This window comes from Molossus molossus, unplaced genomic scaffold (assembly GCF_014108415.1).
Source record: "Molossus molossus isolate mMolMol1 unplaced genomic scaffold, mMolMol1.p scaffold_m16_p_3, whole genome shotgun sequence".
NCBI lineage: Eukaryota > Metazoa > Chordata > Mammalia > Chiroptera > Molossidae > Molossus > Molossus molossus.
The window spans coordinates 53051029-53066146 of record NW_023425366.1 but is presented as its reverse complement, the minus strand read 5'-3'; the positions used below and the strand labels follow the sequence as shown (position 1 = coordinate 53066146).

The 15118-nt window shown below is 37.0% G+C and overlaps 1 protein-coding gene across 10 annotated transcripts in view; it reads left to right on the top strand.

Annotated features, from left to right (window-relative positions):
• Window positions 1-15118, top strand: part of AP3B1 (adaptor related protein complex 3 subunit beta 1) — a 281299-nt gene that overhangs the window by 39967 nt on the left and 226214 nt on the right. The gene's annotated exons all lie outside the window — the stretch shown is intronic.

The following is a 15118-nucleotide window of genomic DNA, read 5'->3' as shown; positions in this document are numbered from 1 at the left end:
GGTATACAGTATACATCTTTTACTTATTACAGTCTACCATTAGAATTTACGATATACATCTTTAAGTTACCACAGTCTACTTTCAAATAACATTCTACACTAGTTCCCCCTTATCCTCGGGGTTATGTTTCAAGACCCCCAGTGGATGCCTGAAATCACAGATAGTATCAAACCCTATATATGCTGTTTTTTCCTATACATACATACCTATGATAAAGTTTAATTAGGCACAGTAAGACTAACTACAATAACTAATAATAATATATATATATAATAGAACAGTTATAATAATATACTGTAATAAAAGTTATGTGGTCTGGCTGGTGTGGCTCAGTGGATTGAGCGTCATCCCATGGACTGAGAGATCCTGGTTCAATTTCCTGTCAGGGCTTGATCCCCAGTAGGGGGTGTGCAGGAGGCAGCTGATAGATGTTTCTCTCTCTCCCTCTCTGAAAAAAAAAAATTAATAAAAACATTTAAAAAAAAGTTCTGTGAATGTCTTTGGGACCATTATTAAGTGAAATAAGGGTTACTTGAACACAAGCACTGTTGTTTATACTTCAATCAGTCTGATAACTGAGATGGCTACTGAGTAATGATAGTGTGCATAATCCGCATAAAGGGATGATTCCACGTCCCAGGCGGGACTGAGTGGGACAGTGTGAGGTTTCATTCCACTACTAAGAACAGCTCACAATTTAAAACTTATGAATTGCTTATTTTTGGAATTTTCCATTTAGTATGTTCAGACCATGATTGACCACAGAAAGTGAAATTGTGGATGAGGGGAGACTACTATACCATTTCACATATACTTCGAAAACCTTATGACCATCAACTTTTATTTGCACCCTCTCATATTTTCCCATGTTATCATGAATTTTACCTCTAAATACCCTAAAACACCCTAACTATATGATTATTATTTTTACTTTAAAGAGTCAATCATTTTTTAAAATATATGAAATATAATTAACATGTCATAATCTTTTTACTTTTAAAGTGTGCAGTTCTGTGGTTTGTAGTATAATATAATCACTGAGATGTGCAACAATCACCACCATCTAATTTCACAACATTTAAAAAATATGTTTTTATTGATTTTTAGAGAGAGAGGAATGGAGAAGGAGAGAGAGAGAAACATCAATGAGAGAGAAACATTGATCAGCTGCCTCCTGAACACCCCCCACTGGGGATCAAGCCCCAAACCCGGGCATGTGCCCTGACAGAGAATCTAGTGGGTGACCTCTTGGTGCATGGGACGACACTCAACCAACTGAGCCACACTAGCTGAGCTAATTCCACGACATTTTTATTACATCAGAGAGTAACCCTGTGTTTATTAGCAGGCATTCCCCATTTCTCCAGTCCTGGACAGCCATTACCTACTTTCTTTCTATGTGAATTTGCCTATCCTGGGCATTTTGTCATATAAAGGAAATAATACAATATGTGGCTTTTCTGTCTGGCTTCTTTTGCTTGGTTTTATGTTTTTAAGGTTTTTCCATGTGGTAGTTATTTATCAGTACTTTATTTCTCCTTATTGTTTAATAATATTCCATTGTATGGATATACTGCACTTTGTTTATTCATTTCTCAGTTGATTGACATTTGAATTATTCCTACTTTTTGTCTGTGCTGCTGTATGAATAACGCTGAATAATGCTGCTATAACCATTTTTTAAAAGTTTTTGTGTGGACATAGTGTTCATTTCTCTTGGGTATACCTTGGAGTGATATTGTAAGTCATATGGTAACTGTTTAACTTTTTGAGGAACTGCCAAATTGCTTTCCACAGCAGGTACAACATGTTACATGTCCATCAGCAACGTGTGCAAGTTCTAATTTTTCCTCATCTTCACCAACACTTGTTATTTTCAAAAAAGTTGTTGTCTGTCTTTTAGATTTTTGACATTCTATAGCTTTAGAAGTGGCATCCACTTCATTATTACTTTTGAAATTTTGATTTATATTTACGTAATGAAAAAGTATTGAGCACCTTTTGGCCAGGTCTACAATTTTGAAAAATGTCTATTCAGATCCTCTCCTTATTTTACAATTGGTTTGTCTTTTAATTGTTCATTTGTAGAGTTCTTTTTATTTACTAATATTAGACCCTTATCTGATATATGACTTGGAAATATTTTCTCCCATTCTGTGGATTATCTTTTCATATTATTTTAAATATAATTTTATTTATTTTTGTTACAGATGTTTCTCCTTTTTTCTGCATTGACACCCTCCTCCTCATTCCCCCCACCCCGTCCCCAGCTTTGTTGTCCATGTCCATCAGTTATGCGTACATGCATGTAAGTTCTGTGGTTTATCTCTTCCCTCCCCCCTCACCCCCTCTTCTGAGGGTTGTCAGTTGGTACCCTGCTTCCACCTCTCTGGATCTACCCTGTTCCTCACTGTTATGTTCATTATATTCCACAAATAAGTGAGATCATGTGATATTTGTCTTTCTCTGCTTGGCTTGTTTCGCTTAGGATAATACTCTCCAGGTCCCTCCATATTGTCTCAAAGGATAAGAGAGCTTTCTTTCTTACAGCTTCATAGTACTCCATTGTGTATATGTACCACTGCTTTTTTATCCATTCGTCTACTGTTGGACACTTGGGCTGTTTTCCAGATCTTAGCTATTGTAAATAGTGCTGTTATGAACATGGGTGTACATACATTCTTTCTGATTGGTGTTTCAGGCTTCTTAGGGTATATTCCTAGAAGTGGGATCACTGGGTCAAATGGTAATTCAATTTCTAATTTTTTGAGGTAACACCATATTGTTTTCCACAGTGGCTGCACCAGTCTGCATTCCCACCAGCAGTGCACTAGAGACCCATTTTCTCCACACCCTTGTTAACACTTGTTGTTTGATGATTTGTTGATGGCAGCCATTCTGACAGGTGTGAGGTGATACCTCATTGTTATAATTCACATCTCTCTGATGATTAGAGATGTTGAGAATTTCTTCATATGTCTCTTAGCCATTTGTATGTCCTGTTTGGAGAGGTGTCTGTTTAGTTCCTCCGCCCATTTTTTAATTGGGTTCTTTGTCTTCCTTTTGTTGAGTTGTATGTGCACTCTATATATTTTAGAAATGAACCCCTTATCTGATGTATCATTGGCAATGATGCTCTCTCATACAGTGGGTTCCCTTTCCATTTTGATGGTTGTTTCGTTTGCTGTGCAGAAGCTTTTGAGTTTGATATAGTCCCGCTGTGTTTATTTTTTCTTAGTTTCTGTTGTGTGAGGTGATGTATCAGTGAAAATTCTGCTGCGTACGATGTCTGAAATTTTGTTGCCTACATTTTCTTCTAGGATTTTTATGGATTCACGAGTCACATTTAAGTCTTCTATCCATTTTGAGTTTATTCTTGTGTATGGTGTAAGTTGATGGTCTAGTTTCATTTTTTTTTTTGCATGTAGCTGTCCAATTTTCTCAGCACCATTTACTGAAGAAACTGTCTTTACTTCATTGTATGCTCTTGCCACCTTTGTCAAATATTAATTGAGCATAATGTTTTGGGTCAATTTCTGGGTTTTCTGTTCTGTTCCACTTGTCTATATGCCTGTTCTTGTGCCAGTACCTGACTGTTTTGATTACAGTAGCTTTGTAGTATAATTTGATATCTGGTATTGTGATCCCACCTACTTTGTTTTTCTTTTTCAAGATTGCTGTGGCCTTTTGGGATCATTTTTGATTCCATATGAACTTTTGGAGTATTTGTACTAGTTCTGTGAAATATGTCGTTGGTATTTTGATGGGGATTGCATTGAGTCTATAGATTGCTTTGGGTAATAATAAACAATTTTTTTTAAAAAATATGGACATTTTAATGATGTTAATTCTTCCAATCCATGAACAAGGTATGTGCTTCCACTTTTTATATATCTTCCTCTATTTCTTTTTTCATGTCCTATAGTTTTCTGCAAATACGTCCTTTACTTCTTTGGTTAAGTTTATTCCTAGGTATCCTAATTTTTTTGCCACGATGGTAAATGAGTTTGTTCTTTTACTTTTTCTTTCTGTGACTTCATCATTGGTGTAGAAGATTGCCATTGAGTTCTTGACGTTCATTTTGTATCCTGCTACTTTGCCAAATTCATTTATTAAGTCTAGTAGATTTCTGATAGAGTCCTTAGGGTTTTCTAAGTATAATATCATGTCATCTGCAAATAATGACAGTTTCACTTCCTCCTTTCCAATTTGGATCCCTTTTTCTTCCTGTCTGATTGCTGTGGCTAAGACTTCCAGTACTATGTTAAATAAGAGTGACGAAGGTGGGCATTCCTGTCTTGTTCCTGTTCTTAAGGGAAATGCTTTTACTTTTTGTCCATTGAGTATGATGTTGGCTGTAGGTCTTTCATATATGGCCTTTATTATGTCGAGATATGATCCCTTTATTCCCAGATTGCTGAGCGTTTTTATCAGAAGTGGGTGCTGGATTTTGTCAAATTCTTTTTCAGCATCTAATGATCATGTGGTTTTTATCTTTCATTTTGTTTATGTGTTGTATCATATTTATTGATTTGTGAATATTGTACCAGCCTTGCATCCCTGGGATGAATCCCACTTGGTCATGGTGAATAATTTTTTTTGATGTATTGCTGGATCTGATTTGCTAGTATTTTGTTCAGGATTTTGGCATCTATGTTCTTCAGGGATATGGCCTGTAGTTTTCGTTTTTTGTAGTGTCTTTTTTTGGTTTTGGAATTAGAATTATGCTGGCCTCATAAAATGAGTTTGGAAGTCTTCCTTCTTGAATATTTTGAAATAGTTTGAGGAGAATGGGTGTTAGTTCTTCTTTGAATGTTCGGTAAAACTCCCCCGTGAAGCCTTCTAGGCCTGGGCTTTTATTTGCTGGGAGAGTCTTGATTACATCTTCAATTTCCTTAGTTGCTATTGGTCTGTTCAAGTTTTCTATCTCTTCCCGGTCCAGTTTTGGAAGACTATGTATTTCTAGAAATTTGTCCATTTTGCATAGGTTGTCGAATTTGTTGCTATATTATTGTTCATAGTATTTGTTAATGATTCTTTGTATTTCTGTGGTGTCATTTACTTCTCTTTCATTTCTAATTTTGTGTTTTTGGGTTTCCTCTCTTTGTTTCTTGGTGAGTCTAGCTAAGGGTCCATCAATCTTGTTTATCTTTTCGAAAAAGCAGCATTGTTTCCTTGATCCTTTGAATTGTTTTTTTGTTCTCTATGTCATTTATTTCTGCTCTGATCTTTACTATTTCCTTCCTTCTACTTGCTGTGGGATTTTCTTTTTGTTTGCTTTCTAGTTCTTTAAGTTGTGTGGTTAGATAGACTATTAGAAATTTTTCTTGTTTCTTTAGGTAGGCTTGTAGTGCTATGAACTTCCCTCTCAGAACTGCTTTCGCTGCATCTCATAGATTTTGTGTTGTTGTGTGTTCATTTTCATTGGTTTCCAGGAAGTTTTAAATCTCTTCCTTAATCTCCTTGGTAACCCATTCATTGTTTAATAACATGCTATTTAGCCTCCATGTGTTCAAATGTTTTTTCATGTTCTTGTTGCAATTGATTTCTAGTTTCAAGCCATTGTGATCTGAGAAGATGCTTGATATGATTTCAGTCTTCTTGAACTTGTAGCAACTAGTTTGTGTCCTAACATGTGGTCTATCTTTGGGAATGTCCCATGTGCACTTGAGAAGAATGTGAATTCTGCAGTTTTGGGGTGTAATTCTCTGTAGATATCTATTAAATCCATTTGGTCTAGTGCTTCATTTAGCATCTCTGTTCCCTTGTTATCTTTTTTTATTTTTATTTTTATCCTCACTCGAGGACATTTTTCCATTTTTTTTTTTTTTCAGATAGAGAGGGAGCGAGAGAGGAACAGAGAAAGAGAGAGAGAAACATCGATGTGAAGGGACACATCGAGTGGCTGCCACCCGCACGACCAACCAGGGCCGGGGAAAAACTGCAACCGAGGTACGTGCCCTTAGCGAGAACCGAACCCGGGTCTCTCTGGTCCGCAGGCCGACGCTCCAACTGCTGAGCCAAACCGGCCAGGGCCCCTTTTATTTTTTTGTCTAGAAGATCTATCCAGTGATGTCAGCGGCGTGTTGAAGTCCCCTGCTATGTTTTATTGCTGTCAGTTTCTCCTTTGACATCCTCCAGAGGATTTTAAGTATATTTTGATGCTTCTATATTGGGTGCATATATGTTTACCAAGGTTACATCTTCCTGTTGGATAGATTCTTTCAATATTATGTAGTGACCTTCTTTCTTTGTCTCTAGTTATGGCCTTTATTTTGAAATCTATTTTATCAAATATGAGTATTGCTACCACAGTTTTTTTTTCCTCTCCATTTGCTTGGAAGATTTTTTTCCATCCCTTCACTTTCAACCTATGTGAGTTTTTTGTTGTGAGGTGGGGCCCTTGTAAACAACATATATATGAGTCTTGCTTTCTTATTTAATCAGCTACTGTGTGTCTTTTTATTGGAACATTCAGTGCATTTACATTTAAGGTGATTATTGATATGTCCTTATTTATTGCCATTTTTGTGTAATGTGGTTATATTTTTCTGCCCATTTCTTCTATTAATTATAGCCGTCCTTTTAACATTTCTTGCACTGTTGGTTTGTTGCTAATGTATTCCCTTAGCCTTCTTTTGTCTTGGAAGCTCTTCTATTTTGAATGATAACCTTGCTGGATAGAGTAGTCTTGGATTCAGATCCTTGTTTTTCATGACCTTGCTTACTTCATGCCATTCCCTTCTGGCCTGTAGTGTTTCTGTTGAGAAGTCAATCTGATTGATAGCCTTATGGGGGTTTCTTTGTAGGTAACCTGTTGCTTATCTCTGGCTGCCTTTAGGATTCTGTTTGTCTTTAAGTTTTTGGAATTTTAATTAATATGTGTCTCGGTGTGGGTCTGTTTCGGTTCTTCTTACTTGGGGCTCTCTGTGCTTCTTGAACTTGAATGCCTTTTCCTTCACCAAATTAGGGACGTTTTCTGATGCTATTTCTTCAAATATATTCTCTAACCCTTGCTCCTTTTTTTTTATTCGGGGTGTCCTATGCTGTGAATATTATTACGTTTCCAGTTGTCCCAAAGTTCTCTTAAGCTGTCTTCCTGTTTCTGAATTGTTTTTTCCACCTGTCTGCTAATTCACTGATCCAGTCTTCAGCTTCCTGTAGTCTGCTGTTTAGTCCTTCCGTTGTGTTCTTTGTTTCTGCCATGTTATTCTTCATTTCTTCTTGGTCGTTTTTCATTTTCAATTGGTTGATTTTCTGTTGTTTTTTATTTATCCTCACCAGAAGACATTTTTTAATTTTTTGTTCAGGTAGAGTGGGAGGGAGAGAGAAGAAGAGAGAGAAACATCGATGTGAAAGGGACACATCGATTGGCTGCCACCCGCATGACCCAACCAGGACCGGGGACAAATTGCAACCGAGGTACATGCCCTTAGCAGGAACTGAACCCGGGTCTCTCTGGACCGCAGGCCGATGCTCTGAGTGCTAAGCCAACCCGGCCAGGGCTCAGTTGGTTGATTTTCAATGTTTCTATGTCTTTGCTCATGGTGTTGATGTCCTTTCTCATTCTGTTGAGTTTCCCCAAGATCATGGCTTTGAATTCTACCTGTGATAATTTGCTTAACCCCGAGGGCGCTGCTCACAGCTAAGATCGCTGATATCCTTGGGCTCCCAGCCCCTCTCTCGCACCTCCACAATCCTACCAGGGTCGATTCAGTGTCCCTGATTTTCTTTTCCTTGCAAGCTGCGATTTTGTTGCTTTTTCCTGATGATTTGTCTTTATTTTAGTTGTAATTCCAGTTTGTTCGTGGGAGATTGTCTGTGTAGCTTCCATTCACTCCCCCACCATTTTTGGAATCCTCTTTTCATAATCTTGATAATGCCCTTTGAAGTACATTTTTTGTTGTTGAAAGTATTAACAGATGTCCCCCTTTTAAATTTGATGAATTTCGCCCTGGCCGGTTTGGTTCAGCGGTTAGAGCGTCGGCCTGCGGTCCTGAGAGACCTGGGTTCGGTTCCCGCTAAGGGCATGTACTTCAGTTGCAGTTTGTCCCCGGCCCTGGTCGGTTGTGCGGGTGGCAGCCACTCGATGTGTTCCTTTCACGTCGATGTTTCTCTCTCTCTCTGTTCCTATCTCTCCTTCCCACTCTACCTGAACAAAAAATGGAAAAATGTCCTCGGGTGAGGATAAAAAGAATAAATAAATAAATTTGATGAATTTCAGTTCATCTATTTTTTCTTTGTTTATGCTGTAGGTGTCATATCTAAGAAGGATGTTAAATCCAAGGTCATGAAGATTTGTTTCTTGTCTTTTTCCTAAGAATTATATTTATTTTAATTTAAAAAAATTTTTTAATGCCCTGACCAGAAATCAAGCCCAGGAACCTTTCAGTGCACTGGACAACACCGGCCAGGGCTGGAATTTTATAGTTTTAGCTTTTATATATAGTGCTGTGATCTATTTTGAGTTAATTTTTACGTATGGCATTACTTGCTTTCTGTCCATATAGTTGTGTCCTTCTGGAATTTCTTATATATGAAATCATAAAGTATGGAATCTTGTGTTTGACTTCTTTTTCTTAGAAACTGAGATTGATCTATGATGTTTTGTGTATCGACATTTTGTTTCTTTTTGCTGTAATCTGAATATTTTACAATTTTTAAATTTATTATTTGAAATATAATTGGATTGAATTAAATGCTGTGTGTGAGCATACATTTTATTTTTTCTTGAGTAAATAATCCGGGAATAGATTTGTTGCATTGTCTGGCAACTATTATGTTTAATTTTTAGGAAATAGTGCAGAGCTACATAGTTTTCCAAAGTGTCTGTATGCATTTCAACCAGCAAAATATGAGAGTTCCAGTTGGTTCATATCCCTTCCAACACTTGATCTTGTTAGACTTTATGGTAACTTCATTGTGCTTTTAATTGCATTTTCTGGATATTTGGTGATGTTCAGCATCTTTTCATGATCTTAATGGTCAGTCATATATCTTCTAAAATATTTATTCAAGTCTTTTGCCTGTTTTTAGTTTTTTTTTCTTATTATTATTAAAGTGTAAACATTCTTTATATATTCTGATACAAGCCATTTGTTAGATAGATGGTTATTCACTATTATTTATTTTCTCCTCGACTGTGGTTTTCCTGTTTGTTTTCTACTATCTTTTAAAAAGCCAACATTTGATTTTGATAAGTCCTTTTTTTTTTTTCCCATTATAATTCAGGCTATTTTGTGACCTTTTAAGGAAATTTTTGCCCACCCTAATATCACAAAGATTTTTCCTGGTTTGTTCTAAAAGTTCAATAGTTTTCTCTATGACATTTAGGTCTATGATCCAAGACGACCCACAGATTCGATGATTCAGTGGGAGGATTCATAGGAATCAGGGTATAGTCACACTCATAGCTATGATTTATTTATTTATTTATTTGTTAATCCTCACTAGAGGATATTTTTCCATTGATTTTTATAGAGAGTGAAAGGGAGGGAGGAAATGAGAGAGGAGAGAGAGAGAGAGAGAGAGAGAGAGAGAGAGAGAGACATCAATTGGTTGCCTCTTGCACCTGCAACCCAGGTCTGTGCCCTCGACTGGGAATCAAACCCTTGACCATTTGGTCTGCTGGCCAACACACTAACCGCTGAGCCAAACTGGCCAAGGCTAGTTATGATTTATTAAAGAAAAATACATAACAAAGTCTGATACTAAAAGTAGTGCTTTCTAGAGGAAATCAGATACAAGCTTCCAAGAATCCTTTCCTATTGATTTTCTCATTAACAATTATTTCTTCCAGCAGCAACTGTAATAAAATGTGTGAAGTGTTGTCTACTAGGAAAGCTCAGTAGAGACATAGTGCCCAAGTATTTCATTGGGGGCTACTCATGTAGACATAAACTGCTTAGCCATATACCCAAATTCCAAACTCCCAGGAAGAGCAGTGTTTAGTGCAAACCTTGTTGTTTGTGTGTAAACCACCCTTATTTGTTAGGAAATGAGGGAATGCCTCAAATTCAAATTCCCAGATACCAGTAAGGGCCAGTTTGTAGGAAGACTTTCTTTTTTTTTTTTTTATCCTCACCCGAGGACATTTTTCCATTTTTTGTTCAGGTAGAGTGGGAGAGAGAGAGAGAGAGAAACATCGATGTGAAAGGAACACCTCAAGTGGCTGCCACCCGCACGACTGACCAGAGCCGGGGACAAACCGCAACCGAGGTACATGCCCTTAGCGGGAACCGATTCGGGTTTCTCAGGACTGCAGGCCGGCGCTCTAACCGCTGAGCCAAACCGGCCAGGGCTGTAAGAAGACTTTCTATGGAAAGCAATCGCTGGTCTGGTGTGTTAACTTTTTACTGTACAGCATTTCAAATTAGATTGTGTATGTGGTGTGAGGTAAGGTTCAGGATTCACACCCCCACCCCCAGGTATCTGGTATCATTTATTAAGAAAATTATATCTTTTTTCTATTGAATTGCCTTGCCGCTTTCACAAAAAACCCTTCATCATGTATGTGCGAGTATATTTTTGGACTTTTTTCTGTTTCATTGTTCTATATGTGTGTCCTTATGCCTGTACCACAGTGTTATGTGTACTATAATCTCTTAGTAAGTCTTGAAGTCAGGCAAGATAAGCTCTCCAGTCTTGTTCTGTTTTCAACCTTGTTTTGGCTAGTCTAGGTCCTTTGTCTTTCTACATAAGTGTTAAAATCAGCATCCCATTTTTTTCAAAAGCCTGTTGGGATTGATACTGTTGGCAGTGAATTTATAGATCAGTTTGAGGGGAATTGCCATCTTTACCATATTAAGTTTTTCAATCCATGAACACGATCTTCTGTAATTTACCCTTGCAATGTTTTGTAGTTTTTGGTATACAAGTTTTACACATATTGTTAAATTTAGTTTTTAGTAGTTTCAAATGCTATTTCAAATGGTGTTACCTTTTTTATTTCCCAGTTAGTCATTGCTAGCATACAGATTGTGTTCTTGCTAAATTTATTTATTCTGATATCTATTTTATAGACTTTTTAGGCTTTGCTACATAAATGATCATATTATGTATAAATATAATTTTACTTTTCTATTCTATGTCTTTTTCTTGTCATGTTACATTGAGTACAAATTGCATTACCATGTTAAATAGAGGTGATGGGAATGGTCATCCTTACCTTTTTTCTGATGTAGAAAGCATTGAGTCTTTTACCATTGAATGTGATGATTGCTATAGGCAGATGCCTGTAATAAAGTTGAGGAAGTTCTTTCTATCCTTAGTTTGTTGAGAGTTTTTATAATGAATGAGGTTTGGATTTTGTCAAGAGGTTTTGCTGCAACTATCAAAATTATCATATGATTTTTCTCTATTCTCTTTCTGTGGTAAGTGACTGGAATTGATTTTCAGTTATTAAGCCTTTCTGTTCCTGGGATAACTCTCTCATGGCTATGGTGTATTGACCTTTCAATATAATGTTAGAACTGATTTGCTAACTTTTATTAAGGAGTTTTTCATCTCTATGTTATTGAAGATTTTTTTTTTTCACTTGTAATAACTTTGGTTTTGATACTAGGGTAATCAGGTTAATACTGGTTTTATAAATTAGTTGGGAGGATTTTCTCTTTTGTTGTCCTGAAAGAGTATGTGTAGAATTGGTATTATTTTATTCTATCTGGTTATTATTTTATATTTACTGTGTAGTCATCTGGGCATGGAAGTTTAATTTATGGGAAGGTTTTAAATTATGAATTCAAATTCTTTACTTGGCATGGGCCTGTCTGGGAAACAGTTAACTCAGCTGACTTGGGTTGTTCAAACCCTGTACATTCCCACGAAATGTCTGTTTTCATGACTGACCCTTGTTTGGCTCTGGCAAACTGAACCCTTGGACAGTTTTGTTTGATAAGACTATTTTACATGCCTGGGATCTTGAGCCATGGTATACCAATTGGTCCAATTGTTGACACTAAACATGATTTATGGTAAAAATTTGTGTTCCTTTTGTGGTCAGGAGCTTTAATTATAATATCATAGATACTGATGACAGTGTACGTAGGCTAGGCATGCAGAACCTATATGACTGATCCCTAATAAAAAGCCTAGACAATCTGTCTTTAAAAAGTTCCACTGGTTGGCAGCTCTTTGTATATGTGGTTACACGTTGTTGCTGCAGGAATCAAGCAGGTCTTATGTGACTCCACTGGCAGAAGGAATCTTGGGAACATGTTTTTGGTTTCCTCTGGACCTTATCCCATATGCCTTTTCCTTTTGCTGATTTTACTTTTGCTGTAATGAGCCATAACCCTGAGTGTAACAACTTTATGAGCCCTTTGAGTTCTAGTGAATCATCAAGCCTTAAGATGGTCTTGTGGACCCCCAATACAGGACTATTTAGATTTTCTATTTCTTCTTGGATTGGTATTGGTAATTTGTTATTCAAGAAGTTTATCCAGTTCATCTAGGTTGTCAGTTTATTGGCATAAAATTGTTAACATTCCCTTAGTATACTTTTTTTTTTCTTTAACCCTCACCCAAGGATATTTTTTTGTTTATCTTCAGATAGAGTGGGAGCGAGGGAGGGAGACAGAGAGGGAGGGAGGGGAGAGAGAGAAAGAGAAACATTGATGTGAAAGAGACACATCGACTGGTAGCTTTCTGCACGACCCCAACCAGGGTCAGGGACAAATCGCAAGTATGGTATGTGCCCTTGTCTAGAATCGAACTCACAGACTCATTGGTGGGCAGATGCTCTAGCAGCTGAGCCAAACCAACCAGGGCCCCCTTAGTATTCTTTTAATGTCTGTAGCTTACCCAGTGATGTTTCCTCTTTCATTTCTGATATTGGTAATTTTGTTTTCTTTTTTTCTTGATTTAGAGGCTTATCAATTGCATTGATCTTTAACAAAACAGATTTTGATCTTATCAATTTTTTATGTCATTGATTTTCTTAAAAATAGGATTATTGGCTCCCATATTTATCTTCTTTTTTTTTTTTTTTCATCCTTCTACTTAATTTGGGTTTTATTCTTTTTTCCTTGATATTTTGAGTTTGGAACTTAGATAAAATATTTTGGTTGATATAAGTCTTTAATATGTATTTTCCTATTAGCATTGCCTTACTGGCTTTTTCTAAAATTTTTTTTAAGTGCCAACTTTTTTATTATGGAAAATTTTAAATCTACATAAAATAGAGAAGATAATATGATGAACTGTTGTGCACCAATTACCCCCTTTAACAGTGACCAACTCATGACTGTTTTTATCAGTTACCACCCACTCATCCTTACACTCTTCCCACTGTTATTTTTATTTTTTTTTAATCCTTACCCGAGGACATTTTTTTTGCATTTTTTGTTCAGACAGCAGGAGGGAGAGAGAGGAAGAGAGAGAGAGAGAAACATCGATGTGAAGGGACACATCGAGTGGTTGCCACCCGCACGACCAACCAGGGCTGGGGACAAACTGCAACCGAGGTACGTGCCCTTAGCGGGAACCGAACCCGGGTCTCTCTGTACCGCAGGCCGACGCTCTAACCGCTGAGCCAAACCGGCCAGGGCCCCACTGTTATTTTTTATTATTAATTTATTTATTTTTGTTACAGATGTTACTCCTTCTCCCCCATAGGCACCCTCCTCCCAATTACCCGCCCCCCCACAGCATTATTGTTTATGTCCATTAACCAATGCATATCTTCATATAAGTTGTCAGTCTTCATATAAGCTGAGGTTTGTCAGTCTGAACCCTACTTCTTTCTATGTCTCTGGGTCTGTTTTGTTCATCAGCTTGTATTGTTTCTTATATTCCACAAATAAGTGATATCATGTGGTATTTGTCTTTCTCTGATTGGCTTATTTCGCTTAGCATAATACTCTCCAGGTCCCTCAATTGTTGTCTCAAAGGATAAGAGATCTTTCTTTCCTACAGCTGCATTATATTCCATTGTTTATATGTACCACAGCTTTTTTTACCCACTCATCTATTGATGGACACTTGGGCTGTTTCCTGGCACTCTGCACTGGGAAGCCAGCTTGGGGTTTTAACCCCAATGGAATTGCTCACAGCTGAAACAGCTCTCAACTGCTGTCCGTGGGCTCCCAGCCTGCCCTCTTGCACCTCCACAGTTCCTACCAGGCTCGATTTGGTGTCCTCTTTCTGTTCCTGCTTATTTGGGTTCTCTCCAGCTGCTTTTCCCCAATTTTTTGTCTTTATTTTAGTTGTAATTACAGTTTGGTCCTGGGAGATGGTCTGTGTAGCTTCCATCCACTCTGCTGACATTTTTCAAGTCCTCACTCAGTCTACTCGATGCAGGTTTGATTCCCAGCTCTGGTTGGAGTTGTGTGGGAGGCAACCAATCTATGTGTGTTTCTTTTTTTCTAAATTTTAATTTGAGTATTTTCATTGTCATTCAGTTAAAAATATTTACTTTATGATTTGTTTTTTGACTCATGTTTTTTAGAAGTATGTTGTATAATTTCCAGAGGTAGAGAGGGGGGAGAGTTATCTTAATTATCTTATTGTTATTGCTTTGTTATATAATTCCGTTTTAGTCTATGAGGACAAGGTAGCAGAGGGGTTAAATTATCTGACCAAGGTCACACAACTGGTATGTGTGATAGTAAGAGTCCAAAATCAAGTAGCTTGACTTCAGAAACAGTCTTAGGCCATTTTCCTTTTAGAACCATCCTTCCTGTTTCACGATTTCTTTCTCTTTTTTCCACTGCAGTTTGACCTCTTATCAACAACTGGTGTTAGCTGTCCTTTGGAGGGGGAGGAATCGGTATAAATTTTCTAAAATATGAGTACAAATGACCAAGGCCTTAGAAATCAGTAGTCAATTAACTAGTTCTCCTTGAAATCTTATTGTAAACAGAAAATTCTATACTAGGTAGTCAATTAACTAGTTCTCGAATTTATAATCTTGTTCTAAACAGAAAATTCTGTACTAGTTATTGTTCATTCAATGCTATTTATACTTTTTAGATAGTTATAATAGTAGAACTTTTCTGTTTGTTCATCTTTTTCTTTTACAATCAGATTCTGTTTGCTGCCTAATGTTTTGCTACAAAATGTCACAATAAACATAATTACTGGTCTATTTGTTTGAATTTCTTTTGTTCTTGAAATACT